Below are 22106 nucleotides of genomic sequence, written 5' to 3'. Positions count from 1 at the left end.
TCAGAGATATGGTATGTTTTATGAGACAGCACACAGCTGGCTGATGAAACACGCACGAAATACCACTGATAGTTTACTTAGCAAAAAGACATAAAAAATTGCCCCAATCAACAACTGTAAAGAGAAAAAAAATTGACGAGTCTCACGTCCTACAGGAACCGATGTTATTCGAAGCATGCTGGGTCAAGGTGACTGTGTTTTATAATTTTTGATTTAGTAAAACGTTATCAAATGATGCTAAAGATAATTACAAATGATGTACATAACAATATTTGTTGAACAGTCGCATGTGTTGTATATAACCAGTTGCTTAAATTCGCATAAGCATGCCAACAGCAACATGAGTTTTAGGAATACCAGAAGCGGTTCAGCAGATATATCGTGCTTGTGCTTGCGAGGTTGGTAGCCCCGGCTAGTAGTAAATACAACTTCAGTAGATGGCACTTGGGTGTACAATAGATCTTATCCCGGCGTAACGCCTGTATTAAGGCAGTCCACGTGTAATGTCTAAAAAATGAAATAACACTAACTGCATCTACCGTTTAAGTTTAAGCTAAACAATCTCTGCATAAGTGTTTTGTTTTTTAATCAGCCCTAAAAAGTGGCCTGGCTCTGTCTTAAAAGACTGCTACGCAGAATGCAAAGTTTTAGTCCTGCTGTGACCATGGCTTTTTTTTGCATTTGTCACACCAAGGCAGCTGATCTCAGTTTTTTCTTACCGCTATCAAGTTAAAAACATTCATCTCTGTTCTCGCCGTACCTGTGCAGATATTAACTATCACACACCTGTGGCACATACCCACCCGTTGTATCCAGATAATTATTGTCGTCGCTTGACAACGCCACCGATGACTGTCATTTGATGCTTGGTTCTGGGAAATAAACTTTCAGTTTTCAATGAACGCATGTGTTGTTTCGTTTGCCCCTCGGGTCTTTCGCTTTTTGTGTTATATTTAGAAAGCAGTAACTTACATTTTCCGCAGCTTATGGTGTTTTACCGCAATATTCCTGTTTTGTCAGCTTACGTTCCCACCGATAATATTGCTACTGACCAACATACAAAAGAGAATTCACCAATGGAAACTGTAAAAGAATCCTTATAGTGCCCAAAAAAGCAGTATAATATATTTGGATGATTGGAAGCTCAACGTCCTAGCCATTCTGGTGAACATCTCTAATGTGCAAAAAAAAAAAACACACGGAGATTCACTGCATTGGGAATTGGGAATTGCTAGCATATTACAGAGAGAAACAAAAATTGACCATGTGTCTCTTTTGAATTTCCCGGAACGCCATCTGGGTTTGTCTGCGAGGAAGGCTTTCTGAAAGTCTATTTTTCTGTTTCTACACGAAATCTGGTTTACATACTAATACATAGGCACCTCGAAAAAGTTTTTGACGCTGAATAATATTAGTGCAAGTTTACTACCATATGCGCCCCCCCGTATTTACCCAAGATGTTCAATTTTACAATTTTCCCACTGCATTATTCTGCCTTGAATAATTATTTGAATCATGCGTACATAGTCTATGGAAGATACATTTTGAGGAAAGATATTTTCAGCCCCCTTAAATTACTGAGTTTTACGGAAAGAAATCACAAAATTGTCAGTTTCTCCACATTGTGACGCTATTTGCACCACGTTGTGCTCCCACTAAAAAGCAGCTTTCTATCTTACTCTATAGCAAATTAACAGTTCTTCTCACATGAAAAACGTTATCATTACATTTATTTGTTTTAAGAAAGAAAATACTTTTTAAAGTTTGCCATTGACGGCTAACATCCTATTCGGACGTGATCTAGCTTCCTTATTTAAGTTCCGTGTTGCCATCATTGAAAGAACTTTGAAAATTGTTTTACTCTATTGAAATTTTGAAGCTTGTCACCTAAATAGAACTCTTTCTGAGTTTACGATTGAAATACCATCTTTGAATTTGAGCACGAAGAGATGAAAATTGCTTCTCAACGTGGGTAAAAAATAGAATTTTTCCTGAACTTGTGAATGTTTTTTTTATATGAAAAAAAGTTGAAGTGTCTCATAAGATCCTTGCTGAGACGTATTTTTTGTAGAGTAATTATTGTTTATTCCAACATTCATACAAGGTTTATTTATTAGAGCAATGAAAAAAATAAAAACATGAAGCATTTTTGATGAATTGTTTTAGGGGTACTTGGCAGAAAATAAATCGTATATTATTCAGTATCAAACACCTTGCACACTCAACATTTTTTCACATGCAAACCAAAGATGGTGTAAAACATTTACTCTCGCAACAAGAAACTGCACTCTTAAAATAAATTTGCTAATGAGAAATCATGACATGCGTGTCATGATTTCCCATTTAGAGTCTGTCATTTGTGTTCGCCATGCGATCATGTCATACTATACCAGTTTTGTCATATGTCATATTAACAAAACCAGCGCAAGTGCAGCAAGACCATGACATTTAAATCATGACATTTACCACATAAATAGGACGATTTTTATGATATGATAAGTGAAGTATGCCTGCTATACAGTTTTGATATGTGATATCAATTTTAGTGTTGATACAAAATATTAAAACGGTCAGGAGAGCTAAAAGCCGTAGGCGGCTTTGATTGATTGATTGATTGATAGATAGATAGATAGAGAGATAGATAGATAGATAGATAGATAGATAGATAGATAGATAGATAGATAGATAGATACGCTCGAACTCGCCGATGTTCGCTAAGAAATGCTTCGTATTTGAAAACATAGAGGGCTCTGGAGATTAGCCTTCAAGAGTATAATGCCATAATGTAATAAGACCCCTTGCTCATAACGTCCAGCTGTAGCGCAAGGAAAGGAACGTACGTGTCCGTAAATTGGAGCGTTCCAAGCTATTATAGCATTCCCACTGCAATTACGCTTTTGAAGTTGCCGCTACACCATAATTTTTGCCCTTGAAAATTACGCGATCCACCCACTACTTGTCGAGTACGTGCCACAGTACACTTGCGCAGCTGCTATCGTTGTGATTAGTAGGCCGATTTCAACCAACCACACGTTGTGTAATTCACATGATTTGACGCCTATTTCAATTCTACGGTTCGCCACGAATCATTACACTCGTCAACTAGGCTTATTCCTCTACAAAGGCATTATTTGTTATTTTTCAGGAAGCGGTGTCCAGACACAGATGGAATTTTGTGTTGAAATACATCCTTGCCACGCAGGAGGTATGAGTTTAGTTTTTATCAATAAGACAAGCCCAATTTCAGATTTCAGAGGTAGGTATCGTTTTACTTTCAGATTGTTATTGTTGATTTCGTTGCGTCTAGTTTTCGCTTATGAACAGCGCCAATATTCGCTGACGAACTACCACACTAACAACCTCGACATTGACACCATTACTAAACGTTCTACGAAGTGACCTGTTGAAATACATCACGTTACATATTTTCATGAGGCTTGAAAGCCAAGTACTGTTTTTAAACAGGCATACATTACCACAATATGTATTCATGCCAAAGAAGGCATGTACTTGCGAGGCCATCTTACAAGCATTGAACACCTCCCTCCCAACGAGACAAAAGTCTGGGCCTATATATCAGAGCTGTACAACGCGATGTCACGCTGGCATATAAAGAACGTACACCTTTGCCCCGCAACCTTACTGACAGAGAGCAACAAGCAATTGAATCCCTCGCTTGTAGTAATGACATATATATAAAACCTGCAGATAAAGGAGGTGCCATTGTTGCAATGGACAGGGGCATCTCTATCAGTGAAGGACACAGGCAGCTCAGTGCTGCAACACAATACAAGCGGCAAGATCACGACCCAACAAACGAGTTCAAAGCTATTGTCCATGATAGTCTGACTGCGCTCTTTAATGATAAAGTAATGAGCTGCAGCACTCTAAAACCTTTAATACCGTTGAGCCCAGTAGCTGGAAGGTTTTACCTTCGTTCCAAAATTCATAACAAAGATAATCTCGGTAGACCAATAATTCCTGGAACTGGAACAGTGACTAAGAACCTTTCCCGTTATGTGGATAGCCTCATTAACAACATTCCGTCCAACTTTTCTTCTTGCATTAAAGATACGAATCACCTTCTAACAGATAATCTTTACCTACAGGTTCCTCAAAATTTGTTTCTCGTTACGTTAGATGTCACGTCACTATACACTAATATCCCTCACTCAGATGGCATAGAGGCAGTTATCTGCGCGTACCACGATTGCGACGCCGACAAACCAGTTTCCGCATCTACGTTAGCTATGTTGCTTAAGCTCATTCTTGAACTTAATAATTTCGAATTTGATGGGACACATTATGTTGAAGATAGCGGTACATCTATGGGCACAAGAATCGGACCAAACAACGCAAACATATTAATGGGGCTCCTTGAAAACAAATTTCTTGCAAACTGTGAATATAAGCCATTTTACTATAAGCGGTTTATCGACGACATTTTCCTAATCTGGCACCATAGTGAATCGCAACTTCTTTCCTTCATAGCAGATCTTAACAATGCTCATCCGGCAATTTTTTTTTTGTACTCGTATTTACCTGTGAGCATAAGCTTCTTTGATGTCATGGTCCCTTCACGTAACAGAAAGCTGATAACTAATCTTTACAGGAAACCCACGGATCGGCAGCAATATCTCACTTTAGTAGTAGTCACGTGAAGCACAATAAAACTACTATTCCCTACAGCCAAGCAGTTCGTTTTAAAAGATTATGCTCTGATAGCAGCGAATTTTCCCGCCACTGCGAACAACTGCTGCCTCTACCACACTCCTCGCGATGCAAGGCCCAAGCTGTTACTCTCCGACTGCTACAAACAAACACTTACCCGAGCCCTGCGGCACTGCACACAATGTACCCTGAACGGTTTCCAAGCCCGGACTGCCCCCTGTGTGGTGGTTATGCGGACTTCGAGCATGTACTGTGGGGCTGCGCCTCTGCCGGTCCCCCTTTCACCCAAGAGGAAATGAAGCCACTCATTAAGGCCCAGGACCAGACCTCTCAAATCCTGGCCGTCCAGAGGGCCCGCGCGAGGGCCGTCAGGTTTAATCTGATGGTCCCCGAGTGGGCCTAGCCAGGTGACGCTGAGTTTACTCGCGTCTATTGTGGACCGAATAAAGTTGTTTCACTCACTCACTCACTCACTCACTGCGAACAACTTCGGAGCGCGCTCGAAAAACAGAACTATCCGTCCAGTATAATCACAGACGCCATCAAACGTGCAGAAGAGCTCGACCATTCAGATCTGCTGAGTACTAACAAAACACCCAAAGATAGTTCGCGGACTAATCTAATTTTGACACATGCGGCCTCTGCTCCAAATGTCAATCACATTTTAAAGAAATAATTCAATATTTCATTACAGAGCGAGCGGCTCAAAAGAATCTTTACGGAACAACCGCGCGTGGTCTACCGACGATTGCGGAGCCTTCGTGATTTACTAACCTCATCTAAAACCACGTGTTCACGTTATAAAGGCTGTCATCCCTGCAAGAAGTCACGTTGCAAAGTGTGCGCGCACATGATGACATATAAAACAGTTTCAAGTAACTCATCCAGCTTTTCATTAAAAATAAATGGGGACTACACATGTGATAGTACCAACGTTGTCTATCTTCTCGAGTGTTCAACATGCAAAGTGGAATACATAGGTCACACAGAGACAAGCTTCAGAATTTCTTTTAATAATCACCGTGCACACGCCGTAAGCCTCCCCAATCTGCCACTGTCGAAGCACGTCAGTACGCCTGGCCACGGTTTCGACATAATTAAGGCCACTATTATTCAGTCCGTTTTCAAGACAAATCACGAAAGAGAAGTGAGGGAGTCCTTCTTGATCAAAAAATTTAACACCATTCGTGCAGGTATCAATGAAAACGTAGGAATGCTCACCCGTTTTGCACTATAACGACACGGCTTCGTAGATTCGTAAAATCTTTTATTGTACATTATTATGTATATCAGTCATCCGTGCTTTCTTTACTTTAGAGCGCCTTCACATGTCCTGCCAACCACACTTTGTCCCACAAGTTGATGCGCAAGGAAATTTGAAACTTGTGTATTCATGCACCCGTCTGACGTCAGTGATGTTAACACAAGCTTTCTGACAGATTACTTTGATTGTCCTAGCTGCTGCACCAATAGTTCACCACGTGAGCCAATGAAAGTGGCTGAATTGTATCATACTTACTCTGACGAAGGCCGTGCCGCGGCCGAAGCGCTAGTAAAGGCAGTTCCCTTTTCAAATGTGCTATCTGCTGCAACTTCATTTAGTATATATATATATATATATATATATATATATATATATATATATATATATATATATATATATATATATATATATATATATATATATATTCAAAATTATCAGTAAAGTATTAATATTGATGCTCTAACCAGTACTCTTTATATGAAAACAAATCAATTCAAGGTGGCGACTATACTTTTCCGAAGTACTTTCCTGCCAACGTTTGTGGTCGCCACTACACTGTCAGGCATGAATGTGTCATACGGGTGGAGCTGAAAGTAGGCCTGTTTTTGCCTCGAAAGCGCTGATCTTTAGTGATCCATGCAGAGTTTGCGGAAAGAGTCTCATCCGTCAAGTACGTGCAGTGTGACGTGCTGTACATCTGCAGGGTATGTATAGTATAGATGACTTATGGTGGATATCCCAGAGGAGATGAGGAGAGCACAAACGTGACTAAAGAAGTCGGCTATTACTTATCATTTTTATTGCTCCTTTAGTCATCTTGTGCAAAAGAAGAAAACTACTGCAGGCGTCTTCCAATAAAAAAAGTAAGCTGCCCACGCTTTGATGTGCCCAAATACGCAATAGCATGAACGTAGAATCAAATATTGCCGCAGCTCTATTTGCAGAGCATTGAAAACGTATGTTTAAGTCGTGGGTTCAGTGCTCCACAGGAGCGAATTCATTCTTTGTCAGCTGAGTTTCTATTTATGTTGTTTCCATTTGAGTAGTTTCTCTTTTAGTGATCATTACTACCACACCTATAAAGTATAAAACAATGACTTCTATGCCTTCAATATTTCACAGGCTTATGTTAAACAATACATCTACTCTCACACAAACATAAAAAAGGTATGTTGTGCAAACGTCTTATTCATTTCATTTACTCATTTGTGCTTCATTCCACCAGATGTGCCACTCAGTGCAAAGGGACTGGGAAAACGTTTATATATATTCATGACTCCTCAAACAGCTATTTCTTCTATTGCGCGAGAGGCATGCTGATCCAGCACAAGTTTATATTGACAGATCGACAATCCTTCGCAGTACTTCTGATACAGTGGTTGTCTCAGTGAAATCTTGAACCTCAGTTTCAAGACAGACCACTCAAGAAGAATGACAAATTCAGAAATTACCACTCTTCGCATTGCACATTGGGTGGTCAATAAAGTATAGCCTCAATGATGATAATTACTCAGTGATTTCCAGGCCACCCAGCAATGTTTGTTATCAGAGCTACGCCTCGGAGCATACGAGCAATCAGTTCTTAAAATGAGGTGTTTCCTCCATACATCAATCAAAAAATGACACCATATGACATTTTAGTGACTGGCAAGTAAATGAATGTGCTAACAATGCTGCTCAATCATGCTTTCAAGACGACAGACTCAAATCCATACGCCTGTCAGGAACAGATTTTACTAGCTAACATTGAGTGGTTTTACAAAAACTAACACTCTCCTGTTGGCATACGGCAAGCAGACTACAGAACCAATTATCACCACGCAAACACGCTTCAGGCACCTAATTTTGGCTACCTAAAAAAAGCCACAGCGCACTGGAGTTTATGAATGAAAGTGGTCTTTACGAAGTCATTTCTCCTTCTCACGGTAACGACGTACCACCCTCTTTGTGAAAACTGCCTACGTTAGCGAGGAGACATCCCAAAGCTTCTGCAACTGTGCTCGGTACATGAGTAGAAACGGTCACTCATGGTTCCTTTAGAGCACATAGACCACACACTGATAAAGGGCAAACAATTCGAAATATTGTCCTGAGAGGCTATCGAGAATGAAGGGTACAAAGTCATTGCTGCAATGCTTGAAGTGAACAGACTTGCACCAGTGGCTCTATACTGATGACCATTATATGATCGTGAGGAGTGTGGCGTTCTGCGTGTATTCGCGGGCTCCTTCTTTTTCTTTCTCTCCCTCTAACTTTTATATAAACCTATTTCTATACCCCCTGTAAGTTAGCAAACAGTTTCTCTAGACTAATGAACATCAAAGCCTGCCCACTCTTACTTTTTTTACGCTTTTTGCTTGCATTCGTTTCTTCCTTCCTCATTTCCTGACAAGTGATGACCACGCCTCACGTATTAAAAAAACAATGTTCACTCATTTTGCTTTATTTAACTACTACATATTTTGTGGCGATGTCATATTTAAGCAGGATCATGAAGAGAAGTTGCTTTCAAGATATTGACGTTTGCTGATCAATGCAAAGATAAAAAGTTGTACACAGCAGGAACTGTGCCCTTATTGTTGCCTACCCAAAGCGTATAATCTATTATTTAATCATTTCTACAGCGAGCGGTTGCATCTGTATCACGATATGGTCTCCCGAGTTGTGGAGGTGGGGCATTCATGCGTGAAATCATGCCTCCAGCTTCTTAGTACAGGTCTCGACGTCGTCGCGGCACTTCATTTCATAGAGTTCACAAATTGCCATCCTTAATGCAAAGCTACCGCTACGGTTAGCAGCTATAAGCTACTTGGGTACAGGGAGATTATCTGTTCAATAATTTTTCACCACTTCTAGCATACTCATGTTTATATTCCCTCGTTTTGTGCGCTTTCGTAGTTAGGTAAAGTTAGTGGAGTTGCCTAATGAGTTGATTGCAGCCAAGTGACACTTTTCTACCCGTCTGCACCGCCTCCCCCCGCACACAAACACACACTCACTCGCGCGATATTTCTATATACTTCTCTCTTCTTCGCACAGCGATGTAGCGGTTGCGGTGCTGGGCTGCTCACCTGAAAGTCAGCGGGAGGATCTCGGCTCTAGCGGTTTTTTTCAGTGGAAGTGAAACGGTACAGGCGCCAGTAGTCCTCGACCTCACTGCACGTTAATGAGCACCTGCAGGTCGAAATTTCAGCAGCCCTCTGCTACGGTGCCCCTCAAATCATAGCCCGATTTTGTGACGCAAAACTCCAGATGGGTATTTTTTTAACGCTCACACACCAGCACAGACACACACGTCCCGACGCTCACGCGCAATAGCTCTGAGGACACCTACACGGGTGACGTTACGGCCAGTTCCGACAATTCAAAGTGTTCTGAAGAGTACTTGTGATAATGCGTTTTTCAGACCCGCATGTTAACACACCCGGAAATGAAATTACGCATTTTTACGTTCGGAATGAGCACGCGTGCTATAAATAATGCGTACTTTCTACATGGTTATTCCGCGATTGATGGAGGATGTAATTAGGGGGCAGCGTCCTGAAATGAAGTACCTTCGTTGCGCATAAGTGCTTAGAATGTTTTAAGGGGAAAGTTGACATCGAAGGAACGCTGTCACTTCGTACGTTTATATGGCCCGTTTTTTAATGCCCTCAAGTTGAACTCAGACGTAGGTGCAGCAACGGTCGGTTGTGCCAAGAGATAATGACATCCTCTGGAGCTCAAGCGCCAGCCTTTATTTAACGTCTGCGACGTATGAGAGAGTTCGCTGAAGCCTGGCGCTGTCGTTATGCAGAAATCTGGCGCTGAACGAAGAACAGCAGTAGAGTTACTCTATATGCTATACCTAAAGGTAGCATATACAGTAAATCTAACCGTCATGTCTTTCCACTTAATATTTCTTTCTAGAAGTCAGTGGAGCGCACGGAAAAACAAAGCAAAACAAAACAAACTTCCTTAGTCAGCGAAGTTGTAGAATGTTGAAGCACCGCATGACTGGCCTCTTGTGACGCTGCAGTTCTTCTCTTGATAAAATACAAAATCTTGTGTCCATACAGTGTAATTTTCCTCAGAACCATTATATCCATCGCACGTACAATTCTTTTTCGTCTTTTGTTTTCGATGGCTGACTTGTCTCTCCGTTTTTCTACTAAAACTCTCTCTTTTTTTTTTCAGTTAGTTTCTAGAAGCATAATGGCTCTTCTTCTCTTACCTATACCGTTACTTATTGATCATATTATTTACTTGGACTGCAGGTTTGGCTGCTTCCTCGAGACAGCGAGCAGGGGTTCCTAGAACGAACAATCTTGCTTTCCCCGTTTAAAGGCGGGTGATATCAGCCACTTAGGCAACAGCTATGCGCTCTGCAACACAAAATTAACTACTCTTGTTCGGTGGTTGCTTGTTACGTTCATACTATAGCATACCTTCTAAAACTTCGAATTCTCTCTTACATATTTGTTTAATCAATTTTATGCACGGTGCAAGTGAACACTGCTACGTGCTAGCGTGGCCTCAGCTGGTAACATAGAACTAGTAGACGATGGATTGATCACCGCTGAAAATTGGACCAGTAGTTTCAAAGACAAGCAGTGCCGTAGGCAATTGCTGCACTAGTTTTTGATTGTTATTCATCTGCACTCGCCTTTTCTGAAACGCCGCAGCTCGGCAAGCACAGTGAACGCGAAACCGTAATCTCAAACCAGTATAACTCTTGCGTGACCCAAAGGGAGCGTATGCGAAGCCCTTTTAGGAGGCCGCAAACAATAGCTGTCCCTACTCTAAAGGTCACCTTTGTCCCCTTTGAGTTGTAGATTTTTATGGATATGCCGCGAATTTGAATGATCTCTGCTCGAAAGACGACGTTGCGAAAGAGCGCAAGACAATAGATGAGTGATGAATGGCCGTCGCCAATTTGCAACCACAATTAAGCGTTGGGAGCGTGCTTCTCCAGTACACTTGGAAACTCGTTCAGTTATCGACATAGGAGAATTTTAGTGTGAGCACGATACAGCAATTTGCAAAAGGGACAGTCGGGTTAAGAACGGAGTCATATGGAAGACCGAATTTCATACCTGTACCAAATAAAAAAAAATAGGCTGAGTAGAATTTTCACAATTATAATAAGACATTTTCATGCCTCCTGCAAGCTGGGATAAGGAGTAGGATGGAGTACATTTGAACCTACGTACGAAGCGCTGGTGGGCATGTATGCGGCTTTTATAGCCCAGGAAACAAAAGCTAAGCCTAACGAGGAGCGTATGCTCTTTGCTAAAGACATGGTGGTGTGAACAATCTGGCGCTTACGCATCTCCACATTCTCAATAGCTTGACTCGTGCCACGTGGTACGAATAAGAATCGATGAGTAAAAGAATCGGCATTCAACATAGCCCCATAAGAGCGCGAGCTACGTAAGCTGAACAAAAAATGTGAGGCGTATAACAGCCGTTCCCGGGTGCCCTCCTGAATCGACCAAATCGCTTGCGCGGTTTCGAAAAACGCTTGCATCTGACGTCACTATTGAAGGTTTCTGGTTACTCTTGTTTTCTCTTTATGCACTTCTCTTGCTTTCGTGGTGAGCAGCTGAGATGGCTTGTGCACGACAGGCGCATTCAGTCGTCCTCATGGTCTCCTGTTACCAATTCTATCTCCAGTGTATAAGGCTTAGTTTCGACAGCTCCATGCATAAGAAACAGAATAAATATGAACCGTCACGGTACAGGCTCCGTTATTATACTTGCGCCGCAGAAACACGCCCGTCTTCTGTCTGAAACGCCCAGCATAGCTCTTGTCCTTTCACGTGTTCTTTTTGTTTCACTTTCTGTCCGCTGTGCGGAATCAATTCACGTTTTCAATAGCACAATAAAAGAAGAAGCTCAATACTAGCGCATGCCAAAACGGAGCATAGTGTGGCAACTAGTCCTCCACTTGAGCAATATCTTAGATGTATAACTCACATCTACATCACGTGTTACCACTCGAGTAGATGGGATGGTCGCCTTGCAGAATGACGTAAGATCTCTGGTTCGCGAACATAAAGTTGCCTACTATATTTACTAGAGGAGACCCTGGCGTGCCGATTGTTCAGGAACAGCGGGATTCATGGATTTGCCTAGTCTTCGTGCTCGTGGCGTCGAATGCCCTTGCGACTTTGTTTATTGTGTTGTGTTTTACTGGATTTTACTTTGGATAAAGGTGCAATTCATCGTGAACTCGCGAGCTGATTTATATTCATAAGCCTAAAAGCATCAAGCTGATCATTTTGCGACAAGTTGCTGCAGGTGGCTACAAGATCCGTTCAATGCACCTGGAAAGTTTATGGGGTACTGCACATTATCATACGTAACAAAAGATGTAGGAAAGATGCAGCGCTGGTTCATAGTTTTTCTGCATCCTGCACAGGAAAAGAAAGAAAAAAGAACAAAAAAGAAGGGAAAAATTGAACGAATGATGGAGGACAGATAAAAGAAAGTAAGAAGGAAAGAGAGAGAGAGAGACAAACGAAAAGAAATAAATAAAAAAAGAAAAAGAAAGAAAGAAAGAAGAAAGAAAGCAAGAAAAAAGAAAGAACAAACGAAAGAAATAAATAAAAAAGAAAGAAAAAGAAAGAAAGAAAGCAAGAAAAAAGAAAGAACGAACGAAAGAAATAAATAAAAAAGAAAGAAAGAAAAAATGAAGAAAAAAGAAAAAAAAGAAAGAAGGAAAGAAAGAAAGAAAGGAAGAAAGAAAGAAAGAAAGAAGAACGTCCTGCTCTGCGCTCTCGTCTCATGTTTGGCATACCCACTGCGAAGCTACCAGTCAGTCAACAACTTCAAACTGTCCTGAGGAGTTTAAGCCACCAGGGTGTCCACGAGAGAAATCCCAGCAGCCACTACTGTATACGTGACGCCCGAGTCAGGGCAGGAACATGGTGGCGTTCCGCCTGCTATTGGGCCCTCTGGACTACCATGATAATTTTCTTACACTGGAACTCCTATGCTTTTTTCAGTGCACTTCGCATGTACATCGAACTATTCCCAACTTGAATATTCCTTGCATCACCAATCAATAACCTCCAACAGCTCTGTCTCGCATTGTCTAGCCTAACTAGGTCGTGCGGTATAACACCGATATCGTACATTGGCTACTTTACGCTCGTAAGACAACAATAGAGTTCAACAACTCCTTAATCTGGGCGTATTGTACGTAAACAAAGTATTTGTGTTTCTTTCTTCGCCTGTGAAAATTGATGCTTATTAGAACTAAGCAGAAAGTGCAACATTGAAACTCTAGTAACTTTAATGCAAATTTGAGAGTGGTGTACTTTTTCTGCACCTTCGGATGCAAAGGGTTCTTGTACACATCGTAATTATTACAATATGTCTTACTTCTACCTCATTTGTTACCACTTTTACAAGTCTAAAAGCCACAGAATTCAAACAGAAGGAAGTTTAGGCAATTCTGAGAAGTGCCATCATTATAGTTCCAGCTGCAGCGCTATAACCTGCCGCACTCGCGGACACAAGCACAAAGTTTTCCTCTATTGTTTTACTGAAGTTCTCTAGGGCTATTGACCGATGTCGTTGAGTTTGGATAAATATGAAGCATGCAGTTACACGCGGGTACCATTACGGAAAAGAGAGATTCGCCTAGAAATCTTGGACGAAATTTAGCAGCTGGACGTCGTTCTTGCCTAAGCACCAGAGTTGGTATTGTACAGATTTCTGTGAGCAATCACAGAATTCACAGAGACATAAAAAGTTGAGGAGCAAAAGATGAAGTGGCTTTCTAGAAACAGAAATTACATTTTAGGAGCTTACTCGACAAGCTCCTTATGCTCGCGCCTTGTGCGGTGGCGGCATCCGTCGTGTACAACACTGTTGCTAGTGTTCACTTCTCCAGTCCCCGCTCATGGCGACACCACTGGTGATTCCAACAATGCTGCTACGCACAGCATTGTAGACATCTCGAGCAACAGTATGAACAACGCAAAAATGAATTTATTCGAATGCAAAAAAGAAAAATGTCGATAAGGTTCTCTTCGTGATCTCTTTCGAAGAATTACATATAAAATATCCTATATTAATTTTTGTGCGACCATTTTCAAACTGCTCTCATCATGCTTGAATAAAGCGAACTTTGAAGCGAATAAAAATTTTTGTGGGCTAATATGGGTAAAAAATTTTGACGAAAGTACTGAGTGTGCAAATAAATGCATCGGATAAATCAAAACACACAAAAAATTTTCTTTTTTCATATTTGTCTCATTTTTTAAACACACGCATAACACAAGCGTTCGCTGAATGGGCCAAAGTAGAGTCTTATTCCAGCTGTTCCTAAATGATCCTTGGCCTTCTAACTACGCTGAAGCGTGAAACAAGTAGCTCGTAAGCTTTGAAAGTGTTGCTAAAAAACTCCCAAGCATTTCACCAAGGGTGAATATGGTTAAGTGCGAATGCACGGGGTGATGCTATGAGGGGGAGTAAAGTTAAAATCCGTTGGCATTTGCCAGTGAGTTAAAGTAAACTCCCCCGTGGGATCACATTGCGATTCCCAGAAACCAATAAAACCTCTCAATAAATCTTGGTAAGTTTACGCGTATATGTGAGAGTGAATGCGCACTATACCGATGTTTATGTCTAATGCGCACTATACTGATGTTTATGTCCGCGGCCCGCTTCGCCCACTTGCGCTCGGCATCACGGGCCCTTCGCCGCGCTGCCTTGTCTTCAACCGGCGCGACATCTTCAACGACGCGTGCAATGCTCGCATTCGATTGCGTTGTACACGTTGTTGGAGGTATCGCAGTCGAGGTTGATGCCTGCTTTGGATCCATACCTATAACGACTTGCCGACCTCGAGCAAGTTGTGGCTGCGCGGGCGCGCGCAGCCATGAATCGGAGGGTGGAGGGCGCGCAGTCACGTGGTGTGTGACGTCGCTGCACCGTTGCTACAGACGCTTCTTTCCGCTCCTCGTGCCGTTGCTATGGGAGAGGAGGAGGCGCACCGTGGACAGCGGAATCAGGGTTGCTTATAAAGTGCGTTCGCACTTAAAATGCATCATCAAGACTATCTTTACGCTGCGTGGTACAGGCACTAAGGGTTTGGTACTATTTGTTTATTAGTTTTTCCGGCTAAAATAGGAGAAATAAAAGCATGCAGACTACCAACAGCGCAGTTTAAACCCGTCATTGTCTGGTTCAGTTTACCAACCAGAGTGGTGTTTCGTCATGCATAAGGAAAAAAAAATAATTAAATTTTTTTCTTTTTGTTCAACAGTGACAAAATTATAGTTTTTGAACGGTTCTCATTTATTATAAAAAATAAACATATAATTTTTTTTAGCTCTTCGGGAATTCAATTATCGAGAATTCGATAAAACCGAATACAATCAGTACCACGCCAGATTTTAATAAAACGACAAACTAGTTTTTTGTTACCACGCAGACATCACCACGTCTTCTTTGGGAATTGCTTGATCGCACACGCTCATATAACATCCAGTCCCGTTTATTACGGACCGACGTTACTGCAGCAACAAACAAGGGCGTTGACTCAATATGGCGCTAGCGAAATCATTCCTGCTTCCCACGACAGCTTTTTTGTGCATTATCCTCGGCGAACGCACAAGGGGGTGCGAAATCGCGTTCCGCAATGCCCGTGCACAAGGGGCACTTCTTCATCAGTTGTAACATAGCCATTTTCTGGATATAGCGGCTTTTCATTATTTTGACTTAATAGTATTTTACTCTCGAACATTGAGCAACTGAATTATTTGAGATCGATTTCTTAGAGGCGCGAAAGGTCAACAGCCGGATCTAAAGTGCGGTGTTACATAATCTAATAGTATAGTAGTAGTAGCAGTACCACTCCTATTACTTCTACTACTACTACTACTAGTAGTAGAAGTATCTCTTTGTCCAGCGTGGATCTCCTTGTCCAGCGCCTCACTGGCATGTGCGGGTAGCTGTGCCTGATCGAGCAAAGCAACTTGGACCTCTTGATCCTTGCTTGCAAGCCAGGCCTCCCGCTGCCTCTCAAGTAAGTTTCTCGTTTAAAAATTGAATCATTTCGAGTGGCCTATGTTTACACATCCACGATGAGTTGATGAGAGGTGGCCGCTCCCAACATCGCGGACATGTGTCCGAGTACTGCGTTTGGTGGATTTCGTTGAGGAATAATAGATTGGTCTACGTGTTGATTTGTAACTATGCAGCGTCAGTTCCTAGCCAGCGCGATATTGAATTTGGGACGTGGTGGGCTGAATTTTAGTATTTCTTTTTTTTGCCTCTCCTCGATTTTGCACTGGGTGACTGGAGGTTCTTCGAGTCGCTAAAGGTACTTGGTTGGGAATTCCGCGAGCTATACCGTCTGCTATCATTACTTCCTTGCCGAGCGCGCACTTGACATCAAATGACAACATGATGATGTTCAGTGTGTGTTCTCAAAATTTTAGCAGTAACATTTTATTCAAATCTGGTCAGGTATTGACTGCATGCTGACAGTGAGACCAAGCTAAGACCCAAGATATGGAATCTTGGGTCTTGTATTCGGCATCTCGTAAGGCCCGCGCTACAGCGGCTGGCTCTGCCGTGCTAACTGAGTCAGTTCATAGAGTTTCTGTGACTGTACTGGATCGATTTGTCGCTACTACTGTGCATTTGTGTTTGGCTATTTTGCATTCGTGTCTGTATTAGATGTTTTGATGGTGTCCAAACTACCTTTGAAAAATTCTTGGTCTGGCCTCTCGTCTGCCCTTATGACATTTACGACTCGTGTGTCGTGGAATGGTAGAAGCCATCATGTATGTGATGTAGAAGAAGTCTCTGTTCTCCGTAATATTGCGGTCTTAGGCGGTACCCTAGCTTTTGTAGTCTTTGTTTTGCTCTGTTGACTTGAGCCTTTTTCGATATGCCAGCAAAGCTGACGTTGGGTGCTTTTCAAGAGAGAGAAATAATTAAAAGGAAGAGACAGGGAGGTTAACCTAGACGAACTGGTTTGCTACCCTGTACGGGGGTGGGGAAAAGGGTCGGAAAGAGGATAGCTATAGAGAGATATAAAATAAAAAAAACACATGCGCACACATTCAGGGAGTTCCGATCACAGTCGTTTGGACAGGCCGGTTGAACGCAAGAAGCGCATGAGCACCTTCACAGCCTTCTTCTGCGACATAAAGTCCTGTCGGCAGCGCAGGAGTCTTTCTTTTGAAAGAGGCTGATTGTCCAGTTCATCTAGTGTATTGCAGAGTGACTGTCTCTGCGAGCAGTATTGTGGGCATTCACACAGAATGTGCCAAGTTGTTTCATCACTGCCACAATGGTTGCATGCAGCAGTGTCAGTCATTCCTATTCGGAACGCGTACGCATTGGTAAATGCGACGCCCAACCATAATGTGCACAGCATAGTAGCGTCTCGTCGGCGTAATTCCGGGGGAATTCGAATACTGAGAGTTGGGTCTAAAGTACCTAACCGTGCATGGAAAAAATGTGACTCATTCCATTGTGACGTGGTGCGCTTGCGAGCAAACAGGCGGAGTTTCCGTGCAGCGTCAGTTCTGGAAAGCGGAATTGATATTTCATCGCTTTCAGTATGGGCAGAACGCGCAGCTCTATCGGCCCGTTCATTGCCAATGATTCCACAATGACTTGGCAGCCATTGAAAGGCTATTTCATGTCCTTCCTCAATGAATTGGTGAGTCTTTTCTGCAATCTCAAATACCAGCTGTTCGTACGGGCCGTGGCGTAAAGGGGATAGAAGGGATTGCAGCGCCGCCTTTGAGTCACTGAAAATTGTCCATTTTTGTGGCTGTTGATTGCTTATAAATTGGAATGCGGCACGAAGAGCTGTGAGCTCTGCTGCCGTTGATGTCGTAAGGTGGGAGGTCTTGAATTTTCTTGTCGTGTCTTTTATCGGTATAAAAAATGATGCCGTTGAACTCTTCTGTAAAACAGAGCCGTCGGTGTATACGTGTACACAGCCTTGATACGTCTCGTATAACAAGAGCAGAGCAAGCTGTCTAAGCGCAGGTGACAACATATCTGCTTTTTTCTTGATGCCAGGTATAGTTAGCCTGATATTAGCCTGAGTCAGACACCAGGAAGGAGTCAAAGGCCTGGCGGCGGGTGTGAAACATGTTGGCAAAAAATCACGGTATGTGGTGACCGTTTGGCAAAAGGACGAACGTGGTCTGTCTGATGGTAAAGAGGCTAGGTGGTGGCAGGGTGTCCGAGCAATATGCCTTATATGTGTCCGGAGTGCCTCAACGTCGATATGTGTCGTGATGAGGTGGTCACCGGCGATAGCTATAGTAGCCATTGTTGACGCACTACTAGGCAAGCCGAGGCAAATCCGGAGTGCCTGGGATTGAACACTCTGTAGGGTTCGAAGGCTTGTTTTGCTTGCATTGGTCAATGCCGGTAAACTGTACCGCAGGAAACCGAGAAAAAGTACTCTGTACAGCTGTAGCATTGTAATGGGAGACATTCTCCAAGTCTTCCCTGCAAAGAACTGCAGTATATTACAGATGTCCATTAACCGTTTCTTCATGTACGAAACGTGATCGCTCCATGATAGATTCCTGTCAATTATGACGCCCAAAAACTTGTGCGATCGAACGTATGGCACAGTTTGACCATTGATGTTTATAGTGTACTTATCCATAGGCTTTCGTGTAAAAGCTACGAGGGCGCATTTCTCGGAAGAAATTTCCAAGCCTCGATTTCAAAGGTAGTGTAATGTTTCAGTGGCAGCTTTTTGAATTCTTCCTCGTAACTGCAGGCGTGTTACAGCCGATGCCCAAATGCAGATGTCATCTGCGTACATTGATAGCCTGACCGTGCTTGGCAGATGCTCAGTGAGAGCAATTAACGTAAGGTTGAACAGCACAGGGCTGAGTAAAGTGTTATGTAGGCTCTGGTCTTCAAGTTTTGTAGTGGTTGTATTTTGGGTAAGTTTTAGGGCCGTTTGCGGGCAGAGAGAAATAAGGAAAGAGAAGAAACGTAGAAACCAAGAAAATTACACCATTACTTAACATAGGAGAACAAGACGGGGGGGGGGGGAATTCGAAATTGCGCTCTGGAGAAAAAGTAGAACGCATTATAAATTCGGTGCCCTGTTGAATACAAGTTTTGCTGTCGTTAAATGTATTACCAGTGATAATCTCTGTTCTGCATTATTTGGTAGGTTTAGGAGGATAAATGCAATACGACGACAACAAGAAGAATTGCGACCTTCTTGTTCAGTCCTGTAGATTGAGAAAGATGGCAGAAAAGCAAAGAATAAACTATCGCATGCGTGAAAAGTGAATGAAACAGGGTGGCAAGGCGCAACTTGTGTGCCTTGGACGACCAGTATCATAATTTTATTCATCAATGGCAATTTTCTGAACGAAGAGGTCTTTTCAAGGAAACGAACGTATTACGCATTGAAACTACGGACGCAGTGATATCTGTATTGTCTATCACTTTTGGAGTATTCTTTCCATTTTCTATTCTGGCCGTGGCAAGGCACTGCCTTCGTGGTATTGAGTTCGAAAGAAGCTAACATGCGTTGATGTTTATTAGAAGAAAAAAAAAACATTTGGACGAGGTATTCTGCAAGCGATAATTGTGTTTCACAAAATTCTTAATAAGGTTTCTCTGTTCATTCATTATTATTAGTTTTCTCAAGTCTTAGCCACCACTTAGAGTTTAAAACCTATCTACAAAGCAGACTCCCGTATTTGAGATTACTGTAACAGTTTTTGCCTATAATTTTATACATTGACGTTATAGGTAGTGAATTAACAAAGAAGACCAAAAGCAAGTCACCCATACTCTGGTAACTTAGCTTGTAAACTCTCTGTCTCTTTTTTTAGTTCGACCCCGCGAACTCGATTGCCGGCTTTGGCGACGGGCTTTCGACATGGGTCAAATGCAAAAGCAGTGTACATAACATTAGGTATACGGGTTCAAGAACCCCAGGGGTTGAAATTATTCCAGAGTCACCTACTGTGACTGACCTCGTAGTAATCATGTTATATTGACGCATAAACCACCAGCATTTCGTTATTGTCAGCAACAAGCCATAGCGCAAGTAGAAGTGACGTAGCGTTCCCAAAAAGTATACCAAAGACTTTGCGGAGCCTCAGCCTGCTGTATTTTCTTCTTTTGAGCAATACTTGTGCAAAAAGCGGGCTTTTTAATGAGATATGTGTAAACACAATATTAGGGTGGTAACACTTCTTGTAAATATTGCAAAGAGAATAATTAAATTATAAAAGAAGCTCCTAAAGGAAAATAACTTAAAATCACTGCTTTCTTTTTTTTATTCTGAAAGGCCCAGACTTCGCGTCTTGATAAACAAGATGGTTCTTAAGAATACGTGATGGTGTCACTCCAATAATTTTGCAAGCATTAATTTTTGCGACGACACTACCACGCAAGTAGAACTAACAACACTGGGCTACCATTCATACAGGAGCCGAGATTATAATCGAAAAGAAAACAATGAGCTACTTATCACAGCCTGTATATCACTTGAAAGCAAAAAGCCTTTTGTACACCATGTAATGCGTTAAGCTATAACATCTGGGCCCTGAATTATTGCAAGACATAACGAGCAGCATTGTGGGAGTTAGTCATTAAATTGTTTTTTGACGTTCACAATGGATTGAATCGCTACTCCTCTTCGCCAGTCCCTGATTTTTTATGCACACCACAAAACAGAGGGAGCATAAGAAGAGAGGTAGAAAAATAAACCAGGGCTCAGTCCGGTAGACTACACTGCACTAGGAAAGGAGAAGGAAAGTTCTACAGGAGGAGAGGGAGGTTTCTGTTTTAGCCAGTGTAACAGTTCCGCGTTTGATAGCGCACACGGTGAATCAGTCCAGAATGCTTGAGAAAAGCCAATAGCATTTTTGCTTCATTCAGAACTGAGATAGGCAGCCACATAGTTATATTTTCTTCTCCGCAGTGAAATCACTTCCGTCTGGGGCAATTACAGCAATAAGGAGTTGAAACCTCCCGTTTAGGTAAGTCGGGCGCAACCCAACAGGTGCAAACACTTTCAACGACGATGCGGTCATTGCACTCACTAGTTTCATCCCACTCAAGCTTCAATGAACAGGCGTCGGTGAATGCTAAACCCTGATGCATACGGCAGAATACTGTGCTCTCTTCCCAAGTCAAATCACGAGGTGTTGCAGTGTTTGGCTTCCGTGATCGACTCACTTTTTACCATGAAACTATCATGCGACGACGTCACGACAACAACCCAAGAGCTGGCGCTATGTAATGCCATATGACTTGACTATGTACTAAATACCGTCATTGATGATATACCTTGTGTCTGCGCCTAGTGTTCGTTCGCTATACACACACCACTCGCTCGGAGAAGGTCACAAGGGTTTTTTATTTACGTATAGTAGAAAAAAGCACAAAAAATGAATCCGAGTGCCCAGAAAAGTATCAATGAGAACAGTTGTTCTGACTTTTCCACGGCAGAACTTGCTTGTGGCAATTATAGCCGAAGATGAGACTCGCCAACGGTTCGTCTTTCCGAGTCGGAAACAATTTGATTGCAACAGCCTTTCCGGCGAAATTGCTGCCATCGCTTCTCCTTACGCCGTCTTCAATAACGTAACTGATTTTCGTTTCGGGTAACACGAGTTGACTACACCGTATACCCACTTCTTACGCAATACCATGTTTTTATGTGTTGTGAGTTGAAGCAACAGCGACAAATTGTAGCTATGTTTTCTTTTAATGGAGTTAAGGTAGTGTTATTTAAACACGAGGTGTTTTAAATCGCTGGAATTGAGCACAATTAAAGTATTTATATGCTGTTCCTCGCTCTCATCTACGTATCATGGACGCAGAAGCAGCAAACGTGATTTAAGAGAAGTCATGAGCAGTGATATATTGGGAGCATGCCACTGCTACTGAAGATGGTTTGGGATCTGGTTTGGAAGATGGTTTGGGTTGCTGAACAAAATGGCGTGTCCTACTTCCGATATTTGATCTTTTTCAACAAAATACCATACTGAAGGTCCCTTTAACAATCTAGTCAGTCAGTTTGAATTTCCTATGGCTGCGACAAAATGACAATATTCTAATATGCAGTTTCGCTAACAGCAATGCATTCATTATAAAATACCACCCATTCGTTATAAAATATCACGCGTGGTTTTCCACATAACGAGTGACTTGATGG

At 42.2% G+C, this 22106-nt stretch overlaps 1 protein-coding gene across 1 annotated transcript in view; it reads right to left on the bottom strand.

Moving 5' to 3' along the window:
• LOC119177849 (diuretic hormone receptor-like) overlaps positions 1-22106 on the bottom strand; it is a 112020-nt gene that overhangs the window by 24906 nt on the left and 65008 nt on the right. The gene's annotated exons all lie outside the window — the stretch shown is intronic.

The sequence above is a fragment of the Rhipicephalus microplus genome, chromosome 1 (genome assembly GCF_043290135.1).
Source record: "Rhipicephalus microplus isolate Deutch F79 chromosome 1, USDA_Rmic, whole genome shotgun sequence".
NCBI classification, from domain to species: Eukaryota; Metazoa; Arthropoda; class Arachnida; order Ixodida; family Ixodidae; genus Rhipicephalus; species Rhipicephalus microplus.
Note: the sequence above shows the minus strand (reverse complement) of the source record. Positions and strands in the feature narration are given on the sequence as shown.